This window comes from Planococcus citri, chromosome 2, assembly GCF_950023065.1.
Source record: "Planococcus citri chromosome 2, ihPlaCitr1.1, whole genome shotgun sequence".
Taxonomy (NCBI): Eukaryota; Metazoa; Arthropoda; class Insecta; order Hemiptera; family Pseudococcidae; genus Planococcus; species Planococcus citri.
In genome coordinates, this window is record NC_088678.1 from 72,232,440 (window position 1) to 72,246,293 (window position 13,854).

Genomic DNA, 13,854 nt, shown 5'->3' on the forward strand with positions numbered 1-13,854 from the left:
CCTCCTTTTTTGAAATTTCAGTATCACTTTACTCAGCCCCATTTCAACCGATTTTGAAAATTTTTCTGGAGGTTACATATGTATATGCTTGATAGGTAACCCCACAAAAATTTTCAACCCCCTCCCCTCATAATTACCCCTCAAAATGGCGTTTTTTTCATTTTTTTAATGCCTATTAACAATCAAGATTGCGAGGTACAATTTTGTAAACACGTTTTTTGGATGTATTTTTGGCCCCCAAACATCATATACTATATTAGAAATTTTTGCTTTGGTGCGCCGTGGTGAAAACTTGGAATAATGTATCGTGGGGGGCGGGTGGAGGGGAGGTGAAATGGGAATTTTGAAAAAAATAACTATCAATGAGTAGGGTATCGTTTTCATATGATTCGATACCGCTGAGCACGAATATGACCTCAGATTTCCTGCTACACTCACCTACCCCTCTCCAGAGCCCCTCAGCCACCCCCCCAATTTCCACGATTTTCGAAATATAGGTAGTTATTTTGATGACATTGGTGTCGTTTTCATATGATTCGATACCGCCGAGCACGAATATGACCTCAGATTTTCTGCTACAATCACCTAGTCCTCTCCACAGCCCCTCAGCCCCCCCCCCAATTTTCACGATTTTCGAAATAAAGTTATTTTGATGATGTTGGTTTCATTGCTATGGGAAAATTACATACATAAGTTCATTGTTATTGTACATAAAATTTCTCGTAGAATAAGCTACAGCACATGGCCCCCCTCGAGGGGGTGGACCCTTGAATTTTTTCCACGCAGAAAACGTAACAAATCTGTATAATTATGTGTACGGCACTGTATAGGTATGCGGAGCATATGTGGCGTATTTATTTCACAGACAATGAACTTATGTAATTTTCCCATAGCAATGAAACCAACATCATCAAAATGACTTTATTTCGAATATCGTGAAAATTGAGGGGGCTGAGGGGCTCTGGAGAGGGGTAGGTGAGTGTAGCAGAATCTTGATTGTTGATAGGCATTAAAAAAATGAAAAAAAAAACGCCATTTTGGGGGGTAAATATGAGGGGAGGGGGTTGAAAATTTTTGTGAGGATACCTACTAAGGATATACCTAATTTCCAGAAAAATTTTCAAAATCGGTTGAAATGGGGCTGAGAAAAGTGTTACTGAAATTTCAAAAAAGGGGGGTTCCGCAAAAAGGGGAGGTGGTGTGGATCTGAAATTTTTCACGGGGTAGTTTCTCGATGGTACCCACTTTCAATGCTGGTATCAACCCGAACACTCTCGGGGCCCATTTCACCCCTCCTATGCGCCAATAGCCCTTTTGTGTTTTTTAGGGGTAGTAGTGAAGTTGATATATGTATCATTAGATGGGAAATTTTCTAACCTCATTTTTCGCTCAAATGCAATTCGGGGGAGAAATTTGCAAAAAACTGGTTTTGGGGGGCTTAGATCCACAATAGGGGAAAACGCTCACCAGGGACGACCAGGGACTCATTGGATTCGTGTTCAGCACAAAAAAATGGACCAGTATACCAAAATTCAGCTTTCTACCTCACTTTTCCCAATGACCCTTTTTTTTCATATAATTTTCCTGGACTATGAAGCCCAAGGGGGTTCTGGTCCGGGGAGGGTATGAAGTCTCTCCGAACGCTGGCGAAGCACAGAACATCAAAAAACTATTAAAAGTAGGGAGTTGGGCGAACCCCAAGAGGGTGGTGACGTGGAAGGACACGGATGAAGCACTGGAGCAAAGCGAGCGTGGGAGTAGTTCAAGCAAAGAGCAGAAGTGCCCCCTATAAATGTCTCATTGAACTTTTGTAAACACGTTTGAAAACCTCCATCATGCCACCATATACTTGGGTTGATTTTAATTTTTTCAATTAATAAACATCGCTATCATGTTTAAAGATCAAAGTTATACCTACGATTGCTCGAAATGATGAAATTTCGATTTTTTGAGCTCAAACTAAAAATTTTTGAATTCTACCTAAACGTTTCATAACATATCTACACGTCATGAGGAACATTTTAAAACAAAAATGTGCAAAAGCGATCCAGTGAGAGAATTTTTCAAATTTCTTTTCATGCATGTAGGTCTAGGTATGTATTAATATATAAGTACATAGAAGATAGATATCTACACAGATAGATATAGATAGATAAATTCGTCTACATACCACATACATCAATTTTTTTAAGCTACATATTTGTAATTAACCCATTTCTCTCCAATTTTCACCGATTTAGCCCGGCCTCCTGTTGAAAAATTTCTGTCCTCGCGTCGCTGTAGTAGGTACCTATGTATGTACCTGTACAAGATTTTTTTTTCAATTACATACATGTTTATTAAATTTTTATGGAACTTAGTAAATCAGCCTTCTTCCTACAGTCCTCTCTTCTAGATACTTAGAGATCCTGAAACTGTACCTACGTAGGTACATAGTTGGTACTCTGTACCAATTTATGAATATAGGTAGTCTCATATGCATTATTTCACTTGTATCAATCCCTTCCACTTCCTAGAAAAAAGGAAAAAAATTCTGAATACCTACCTAGCAGCTGCAGATAATTCCGTAATGGTACCATTCGCACAATTTTTCAGGGCCCAGTTACGCAGTTGATACTGGTTCTTCCTCCAGTCTATGTAGTTTGTTTGACTCAAGCTTTTGACGCCATTAGGACAGGACGGTGTGATGCAGCCATTGTTGGTGGCATCAATTTGTTGATGAAACCAACGATCTCTTTGCAGTTTGTGAGATTGGGTATGCTGTCGCCAGATGGAAAATGCAAAGCATTTGATGCAGCAGGTACCTACTGAAGTAAGCGCTACTATAGGCATGGCAATATGCTAATTTTTTTATGACTGTGCACAGGAGATGGATATGTGAGAAGCGAAGCTGTGGCTGCAATTTATTTGCAAAAATCTGGCAATGCTAAAAGAATATATGCGACAATTGTGAATGCCAAAACAAATTGTGATGGCTTCAAAGAAGAAAGCATCACATTTCCATCAGGGCCAAATCAAAAAATCCTCATGCAGCAAGTACTGAAAGAATCAAACTTGAATGCATCTGATGTGGCCTACGTAGAAGCTCATGGCACTGGCACTAAGGTACATACTTATTTCCAATAAATTGTATCAATCTTTCCAAAAACAAAATGGATTTAATGCGGCTTACAAACGCTTACATTTAGGTACCTATTTCAAAACGATCAAATTCTTAAATGATAGAGAAATGTACAAATAGACCAACGTTTTAGTTTAGAAGTGCATCCGCTGCTGGGTCACATAAGTACGAGTATATCATGACATGCATTTCATCCATATCTTGCCATAGCAGTTTTCATTCAATTTTCTGCCATAAAATTGGCCCTTTGTATCGCAGGATAGAAGTTTCTTGCCATTTTTTCATTTTTACTTTTTCTTTCCGCATATCTACTCGAATTCATAAAAACATCATATTGAGATGGCCAAAACATTGGGAGTCGAAATTAGGGCACTTCACAAAAATAACATTGACCAAAAATTTGAAAACTCACTGAATAAATTACCCAAAAATTAATTAGCACGTATTATTCCTCAAAGTATCTGCTTTAAATAAAAATTAACCCAAAATTGATTCAACAAAAGTCATTTTGACGAGCTCACTTCAAACAAAATTTAAAATTTAATATGTTGACTCTCTGATTTTCGTTTTTTGCTCTTAATTTCTCACCATTTGGCTTTACAGAGGTGATTTTGATCTCATTCGCCTTTTCTGTGAAAAAGGAATAAGAAAAACGAATTTCCACAAATGTTGTGGCATTATCAGATGAGATAAAGGGGGGTCGGATTTAAGGGTGGGGTTGATAATTGGCACCCTTACCCTTACCTATAGTAGGTATAGGTACACTGTGTGTAATCCATGTGCCAGCATTTTATTTTAGTTTTCTACCTATTGTTCTACTTGTACTCTCAATGCACAGGCTGGTGACCCGCAAGAATTTGATGCCATTGTCGATGTATTTTGTAAAGAACGTGATGGTCCATTGCTGATTGGTTCTGTCAAATCCAACATGGGCCATGCAGAAGCCGCCGCTGCTTTGACTGCTGTGATCAAAGTTGTAATCAGTTTTGAAAGAGGACTCATACCACCAAATTTACACTTCTACAATCCAAATAAATCTATCGCTGGATTGAACGATGGGCGTTTGCAAGTAACTAGACCAATGACCATACTCCTTAACTCCTAGATACCAAAGTAGTCATACCTTATATGTTTAGGTCTGCCCTGTGACAATTGTCACTGACGTGACTGACTGGTTAATTTTTCATCGAGTTACTACATCGGTGAGAATTACTGATTAGGTGGTAACACCCTCTATAATAGTGTCGGCAAATTTTTTTTGACACAAACTTGATCCTGAGCAGTGAGCACCAGGAAATGCCTGGGATATTTTTGAAACGGCACTAAATAGATACAATTTGAGTTTTTACACATCCTTGGCTTATTGACGTTGGAATATTAGAATACCTCTTTTATAGCTTCTTACTAGAAGTTGAAAAGTTGCTTACCTACTTAAGGTTTGCACATCTGTATACTCATTAGTTTCAAAACCTGCCATTTTAAGTACCTCAGGGCTAAGATACCTTCTCATTTCCAAATACAATTATTGCATTGGTATTTTAAAAATATTTCAGGTTGTAAACAAATTGTGGCCATTTCACGGAGATTACGTCACTGTGAATTCACTTGGATTTGGCGGAACCAATGTCCACGTTTTACTTAAATCTAATCCAAAATTGAAGGAGTCTCCAATTTATGATAATATTCCAAGACTGGTTTGTATTTCAGGCAGAACGGAAAATGCAGTGCACCATATGTTGGATGAGGTATTGAATACAGTTATCACCTAACTTTGAAATATTACTTAATGTAGGTACTTTACTGTAGCTTCCGCCTCTCAAAACTTAAAAAGTACAATTGACTCTCTGGTATACCTAATACCTTCATACAATATACATACATCTCGGAAATTCATACAAGAAAACAGAATAATTTAAAAGTTAATGACTAATAGTAATAGTCTTATAATTTTATGCAGATTATAAATTTGCCACGTGATGATAATTTGATCGCTTTATTACACAATATCCACCAACAAAATATTCCAGGTCATCCTTATCGAGGATTTACAATTTTAAATGATAGCCGGCTCAAAGAAACTTCCGTAAGTAAAGTATTGCATACTTACATGTACTACATACATTATGACCACCTATAATATTTTTTTTAAAACGGGTTCCCCAATCACCACTATGGCGTGGGGCAAATATATTTCAAATATTGGGGCACATCTTAATTACTACCTAGGGGCTCTTAATTAAAATGTACATCTTAGCAATAAGCAACATAATATGATAACGTAGGCAGTTACATGGTTCTGTCATACCCGATCCATAACTAAAATTTCAGTTGTAACTCGATGTGGGCTGCATTTGGCAGCTACGCAGCAATCAGAGTTCACAGTTAAAGTTGTTGCAACTGGTAATAACAGTTGATAGGTTCTTGAACTCGACTGTTTGGTACTTGATACTCTGAGTTGAGTGATATGGATATGCTCCATCTTGAGGATCTCATTCATTGACTCTGAGAAAACACCAAGGGAACATATTAGTTTAACATAATAAGTTTAGTGCACCTACATAATAGTAAGTATTGTTACATACCAGCAACCCCCCCCCCCCTACACAAGCGCACAAGGCACACTACTAGGACCTTTTCAGGAACATTTACTGTTCGGATACTTACACTTTGGGGGCGGAGGAGGGGGGGAGAAGATGTTTGGAGGTGTTATAGAGTGTCTACTGCACTACATGCGACTCAACTGGAACGTTTTGGACTTCTTTGTTGAGCAGTTTCTGCTTCCCAGAGTTTTCGTTCTGTGTTTTGTAGATATTGAAGATGTGATGGATTGAGAATATCGACTGCAAAAGTCTTCATCACTGTTACTTGCATTGTTGTGGTTCTCCTTTTTGCAGCAAAAATCAAAGTCGATGTCCTTGGCATCATTTCAAGCGTTTATTCATTCCAACATTTCAGGATTGGAACTGGGTGCAGATACATAATTTTTGATAATTTTTATTCCATTTCCTTTTGTCACATCCTAGAATTGGGAGCTATTTCATGCGTAGTTATGCAACCTGTTCCATAAAAATACGTCACCTTAAATGCAAAGGCAACGGCGTGTATGTCCAAAATTTTCAATTTTGAGGTTTTGGTATCACTGGAAAGCTGAGACTGAGACGAACCTAATGGTGTCACAACAATATTCCTAATTAGATGGGAAAATTATCAAAAATTAAAATTAAAATCATTTTTTGGTTTGAGTATGTCCACTTGTCCAGCTTATTTGCGAAAAGCGAGTATGTCCATGAGTATGTCCATAACACGAAACCAGTGTAAAATTTTGTTTGATTAAGTTGTTCAACATCAAGTTTTTTTGTATTAGGTAGGTAAGTAGGCAGTATTGTGTAGTTTTTACAGTAGGTACACCTTTCAGACTGACGTTACATTGGTTCCAAATTAGTTTTTTTGCGTTCAGTTGATAGCAGTAATTTTTTTTCTAAATTTGGAACTGCATAATTTTTTTTTCAACATGCACATCGATTTTTTGGAACTACATAATATGTGTGGAACTACTCGTTAAAATAGGGACTGTTTCATTGCACAGTTGATTAATTTTCATTCATGAAATATGGACATACTCGTTAATTACCTCTTGATATCATGGACATACTCAAAATAGTATGAGTATGTCCATCTTTCACAAATAAAAGTTAATTTTACTGCACAATAAACATCATTTTTCTCAAAAGTGGTCCAGACATAATACTCTGAGTTAGTTCAGCTACAAAAGTTCAAAATTTCATCGCTCGATATCACCTTATGACTCAATAATCACCATTCAAAGTTTAAAATTGCTCTAACTCAAAAAGTGCTTTTTTGGACATACACTCCGTTGCCCATAAGGTGACGAATACTTCCCCACTTGAATTTTTTTAGAAAACCTAGGTTTTATGACTGATTGAACTTGCAGTAGATAGGCTTAAAAATATAATTGTTTGAATATATTTTAAACCATGTCTGGTGAAAAAAACGCATTGTTGCATTGATGAAGACATTTTGAGACCTACTTTACATGATATTAAAATTTGTATATGAATAGGTAATTGAATAGGTTATATGAATAGGTATACAGTACAGGGTGGCCAGAAATATCGGGTACCCCTAAGAAAGTTTTTCATTAAAAATATAGGTTGGCAACGTGAAATAGATGCATAAATGATTGGTGGAATGTTATCTCTCCAGTCCAACAACCAATCATGTGTTATCATTATTATCATTCACTGTGACCAACCAAAGTATTCAGTTAGAAAACTTTTTTAGGGGTACCCGATATTTCTGGCCACCCTGTAGGTAGTTCTTACATTATTTGGTTACTTCTATGCAACAAAATTTCAAATTACAGTTGTTTGTTGAAAGAGCTCGTCAATGGACCGGAATGGCAAATGATTTATTGAAACTACCACAATTCAATCAGAGTATAGATAATGCAGCCCAAGCCCTGCAGTCTCAAGGTTTTGATTTGTACAAAGTGATATATTCTCGAGACGAATCAATTTTTGATGATGCATTGAATGCCTTTGTTGCAATTATTGCCATAGAGGTTTGTATTAAATTTATATTATACCTACGCAAAAGGCGGAAACAGACCACTTTCTGTTGAAATAAAGTGCAGTACCTACAAGACTGCATTTTTGGGCTTGGTTGTTAAGAACTCCTTTAAAAGAAAACAAAATTGTGTATCTAATTATTCTATTTGATGAAAATCTGTGTAGAATGTAGTTATTTGCGGGTAATTCTCGAAAAAAGTTTAAATTTCAGTACTAAAATTTTTCAAAAATGAAAACCTTTTTTTGAATTTTTTTCAAAAGGGACTTGATTCTAGGCATACCCAGGACCCCTAAAATGACTTCAGGCCCAAGTCATCTTCAATAGGGGCGGGGGTAGGGGCTTCAAAAAAATCGATGTCACTTGTTGAAAAAAAGGGCTGTTCACTACTTTTGAGTAGATATAGGAATAACTGGAGCAGTTATTCGTAACTTTAGCTCACATGAAGGTCATCAAGTAGGTACCAGATACATTTTAATGGGAGTATTCAAACATGATAAGGTAGGTACTTTCCTTTGCCGTGGACAAAAAAACCCCGATAGCCACGACGAAATACCAAACTGTACTATCTACGCGACGTAAGAAAAAAAGAACTAAAATTTGTTTTACTGTCAACAGAATCAATAATTTTTCAATTTTCAAAGTTGTATATTTTCTTTTTTTTTCAAGAAAAAAAATGTCTCTTTTAAACGTGAGAATGATAAGCCACGGCGATGGATTTGGAAAATGGAAATCTGTACAATTTTCACAGATTACCATTCGGAGAACGGGTGACTGTAACTATTTCCTTGATGGTTGTGAAATGGGCACAGCACTGCTATCACTGAAACAATACAGTGTAGCCATTTCACCGCAAAAAAAAGTCGAATAGGAGAGCCAGGAAAAAATAAACAAAAATTGGCCACGGCGATGGAGCAAAAACTGGGTACATCTTTTTATGGCCTTGGTTTCAGGGTGTAAGTATCATTCTGAAAATTTGTATTGGTTCTATCATTTACTCTGGATATCATACAATAATATGAATCCTTTTTTTTCTCAGAAAAAGTGACAGTGTAATTAATTTTTGAAGATGAAGTTGAAAAATTGAAAGTGGTTACAAGCCACGACGATGGAATTTTCGGCGTTTGGAGGGGACTTGACCCATAGTGGAGGGGGGTTGGGGGATGTGAAACTATATGCACGCGATGCCCGAGTTGGTATCTGCACAATGCCACTGAAAAAAAATTTCAATTGTAAATAGTATTCAAGTAAACCACCTGTTATATGATTTTAAAACTTTTTTTGAGAATTACCCTTGCCTGAGCAAGGGGAGAACAAAAATTCTCGCAACTTTATTCACTGTAGAAAAAAATTAGAAGTTCACTTTATCTTCAACTAAGTACTTTTACTTACTTACTGGTGGTTGGGTGGGCGAATCAGTAAAACTTTGATGTTGGAAGCAAAAAAGAATGTCAAAGGTGAAGACAAGAACCAAACCACCCAAATTCCTAACTGGAATATGTAGGATAATTGCACACTTAGGTACATATTTTGATGCGCTTGGAAGCATTATGATTTGTAACTGTTAATTTTGTACAGGTTGCTTTGGTAGATTTATTAAAAACAATAGGGATAGAACCAGATGGCATGGTTGGCCACTCTTTGGGCGAGTTAGGTTGCGCTTATGCTGATGGTACTTTAACCAGTGATCAAACTATCCTGGCAGCTTATTGGAGAGGACGTAGTATCTTGGAATCCCAAATACCAAAGGGATCCATGGCTGCGATTTGGTTGTCCTTGGAGGAGACACAGAAGCGCTTACCTCCAGATATTGACATAGCTTGCCATAATAGTTTGGATAATGTGACAATTTCTGGGTCACTTAAGTCTGTACAAAATTTTGTTCAACAACTCCAGAAGGAAGATGTTTTTACCAGAGAGGTCAAAAGTTGCGGACTTGCTCTTCACTCCAAGTACATGGTGGATGCAGGGTCTAATTTCAAAAAACACTTAGAAACAGTACGTACCTACCTACCTACCTACCTATTGTATAGGTTATATATGTGGTTGCGTACAGTCACACTAACGCAGCTAATTAAGTTGAAATTTTCATTTTTTCATTTTTATTCGCTTGTTTGTATTTTATAAAAAGATTATTCCAATCCCAAAGCAACGCTCTTCAAAATGGATTACTAGCTCTGTACCAGAGTCAAAATGGAATACACAGTTAGTCCAATCATCTTCAGCTTCTTATCATGCTAACAATATGCTATCCCCTGTTTTGTTTTATGTGAGTAATGCATTAAAAATGAGTTGCATAAGCATAATTTTTCAAGTGTAGGTACCATTATACAAAATTGCAATCTACAACATGTTCGCGTCTGCCATGTTTTTAGGAAGCATTACAGCACATTCCTGAAAATGGCATCATTATTGAAATCGCTCCCCATGGTTTGATGCAAAGCATTGTGAAAAGTACTATTGGACAAAAAGCTACCACTTTATCATTGATGAAGAGATCACACCCTGACAATTTAGATTTCCTCCTGAATAACTTGGGAAAGTAAGTCTACTTCTACTCCCTAGGTATATTTTTTATTTTTTAACTGTACCTCATTTGAAATATTAAAAAATATATTTTCTTTCCAGTATGCACCAAGACATTGATGTGATATGTACATTGTTATTTCCATTAACATAGTTTACATTTGCAGATTATACAATGCTGGTGGTCAACCAAAACTGAGTAAACTTTTTCATCCTGTAGAATTCCCAGTTCCTAGGGGAACGCCTATGATTCAGTCCATGGTTCAATGGGACCATTCCAAGGAGTGGGGCATCGCTAATTTTTCTGATGCAGTATGTGTATTGTAGACCTATGACCTATACCCTGTACTTATCGCAATGTTGCAGGTTCTATCAATTTTTGATATCCTTTAAAATTTTCTTTAACTTTTGATACTTAGACCAAATACTTGCATATCAAGTCTGAAATTTTGTTAAATAACTATTGTTAATGTGCAGGGTTGTGGTGGGGTAGCCAGGACAATACCACCTATAGTAGAAGGCCTGAGCGCTGAATCCTTATCAGCTCTGACATCACCACTAGTAGATGACTCGATTGTGTTTACCATTTGAATTTTAACGTATGTTTAAATGGCGAATTCGTAAAATTGAGTAAAACTTTCGTTAAAAAAGTTATTTAAATTATGAAATTCAATTAATATTTGTCGTAAAATGTGTTCTAGTAATGTGGTACTGATGTTTTCAATTACAGATGGTGTTGGTTTATTTGATTTGTGTACAAAAATGAATTTTTTGCGACTCGTTTGTGTTGTGTGATTTGAATGAATAGTGATGTAAACTGTAGATTAAAATGAAAATTAATGTGTACTAGTGTGTTGTACCGGAATGATGTTGTAATGAAATAAGTAGTTAGTGAACAATGCAATCGCATCAAATTGGAGAAAAATCTACAATACATTTTAATTTTCAAATCTACTTCTTAGACCAGCCAGCAGCCATGCTAAAGCTGCTATGATGGATAATGGATATTAAACAAGAAATCATCAGTATCTCAAACCAATTGAAGCAGCTTTAAATTCCAAAATACTTGGGATGGATTTCAACAGGCATAAATACAATGTTTGCAAAGAATTTCGAGAGAAATCTCCGTCATGTATGCAATGTTTGGTGATCGTTTCGTATACCTTATCTTTGAGTTGGAGATTATGTTCGCGTATATTCGGTAATATTTACAATAATTAGTATGTGTTGTACTTCTTTGCTATATTCCTCATTGTCAGCTGTCATCCTCCAGAGTTTTTCTTGATATTCTTTTAGAAATTAGATCATAAACGAGTGTAGTTCTCATCTTTAATGATAAAAACAGTGTTGATTATGAGCTTATATTTACTTATTTTTCCATTCAAATCATTCCCTCTTGATCTCAAATTGATTATTAAGTATCAGAATGTGATTCAAAATGCAAAATAAAATGTTCTCAGTATTTATTTCGTTCTAGTGCATTAATATTTCATTCATTTCTATAGTGTTATCGGAGTACATACTATCTACGAGTGATGACGTCACAAAACAGCGCTCAGGCCTTTTACTATAGGTGGTATTGGCCAGGATCGATAAATAAAGCCCTAATAGCCCAGTCAAATAGCAGAAAAAAATGGCCAAAGCCAAACATAATTCACAACGAAGGTTTTTTTGGTGAATATTGTTTAGGGCGGTGTGGTGAATAACATACTAAAAGTCCCCGCCCCTACCCCACGAGCTAACCCCCCCACAGTGGATCAAAGCCCCCCAAAATCAGTTTTTTGCCAAATACTCCTGAAATATTGAGTTTTGAGTAAAATGAGCCCAGTGATCATTTCATCTCCTCCCCAATACCTATTAAATGAGCTATCGACCAACTCCCTAGCCTCAAGGGGGTGGCGCTACGACCCCTCAAGTGATCTGATTTCAATAATTTTACATTTCCTTTTAAGATGGAAAACACCGAAAATAGTGGCAAAATAAGGGGATTCTTAGCTTAATTCCGCTTTAAATGGGGTGGGAATGACCTAGGAAGCTGAAATTTGGATATGTTGATCACAGATAGGGTACTGTTCGATGGTATGATTTTGGACCCTTTTCATCCATTTGGGGTCATGTTATGCCCCTACAAAAAAATGACCTTTCTGTAATTTTCAACTTTGACCCTCCCCACTCCAAAGGTCAACTCTAGCTCTCAAAAGAATCCCATTCCCCAAGTTTGACTTCATTTTATCAATTAGAACAGGTTACAAGTCCCAAATCATAAAATGTAAAATTATTGAAATCAGATCACTTGAGGGGTCGTAGCGCCACCCCCTTGAGGCTAGGGAGTTGGTCGATAGCTCATTTGATAGGTATTGGGGAGGAGATGAAATGATCACTGGGCTCATTTTACTCAAAACTCAATATTTCAGGAGTATTTGGCAAAAAACTGATTTTGGGGGGCTTTGATCCACTGTGGGGGGGTTAGCTCGTGGGGTAGGGGCGGGGACTTTTAGTATGTTATTCAGCACACCGCCCTAAACAATATTCATCAAAAAAACCTTTGTTGTGAATTATGTTTGGGTCAAATTGCATATTGACTGGGCTATTAAACAAACAGCTCCACACAAGTTAATAAAATCCTTTTTTTAAAAATAATTAGGTATAAGGTCAACTTGATGAGATTTTGAAAAACCATTGTGTTGGAAACTACATAGACATACCTACCTACAGTGGAAACATGAGTTAGTACATAGGTACCTATAGGATGACTATTTGGTTCTCCAAAAGACAAATTTTATTTTATTCGGTTTTTATATTTTAAAATCATATCTAATGTAGGTAACAAAATTTTCACACAGTTTACTGGGGCAACATTACTAGGTATTCTTTATGCTTTCATTGTCTAAAATCAAGCTCTTTCATTGGCAAAATTCACTTATAAGTTATAACCTATTTTACACTAAATTTTGAAAACTGACACTTGTTTAAATTGCCCGCAGTTGTCTTTTTTTTAATTCAGCTATGTCATTATACCTTCAAAATTTTCATGTCTTCATTTCAAAATGCTAAATAGGGTCAGAGTTGGAAAAATAACTGGCACAAAGGTTTAATTGTGACTGCCGCGATAGATCAGGAAAATTATATGTACCTACTTATAGCATATTTACACAAACCAATTAATAATTATTTTAAAGGAAAGCCATGAACTAGGAAAATCATTCATTGAAATAGATACTGGCAAAGATGAAGAAGCTTTCTATCTTGGACACGTTATCAATGGAAGAGTTCTATTTCCAGCTACTGGATATTTGGTAGGTACTTACTGTAGGTAAAATGTGTGAAATAATTATATGCCAAGTAAAATAAATGTTTATACTACATTGAATAGGATACTTAACAAAACATGAAATGAGATGTATTTGACATGTAGTAGAATGACAACTTTGTGAAATTCCTCATCAGATACCTAAGTACATATCTACTTTCATTTTAGGTGTTGGTTTGGCAGACTTTTGCCGATCTTCATCGCCGACCCTATAATGAATTCCCAGTTCTATTTGAAAATGTCCAGTTGTTAAGAGCCACCATAATGCCACTAGGTACTCATACAAGTAATGTATCTGTAATCTGTATTG

At 36.3% G+C, this 13,854-nt stretch overlaps 1 pseudogene; it reads left to right on the plus strand.

Annotated features, from left to right (window-relative positions):
• The window catches only part of LOC135837580 (fatty acid synthase-like), a 33,534-nt pseudogene that overhangs the window by 2,116 nt on the left and 17,564 nt on the right, over positions 1-13,854 (plus strand).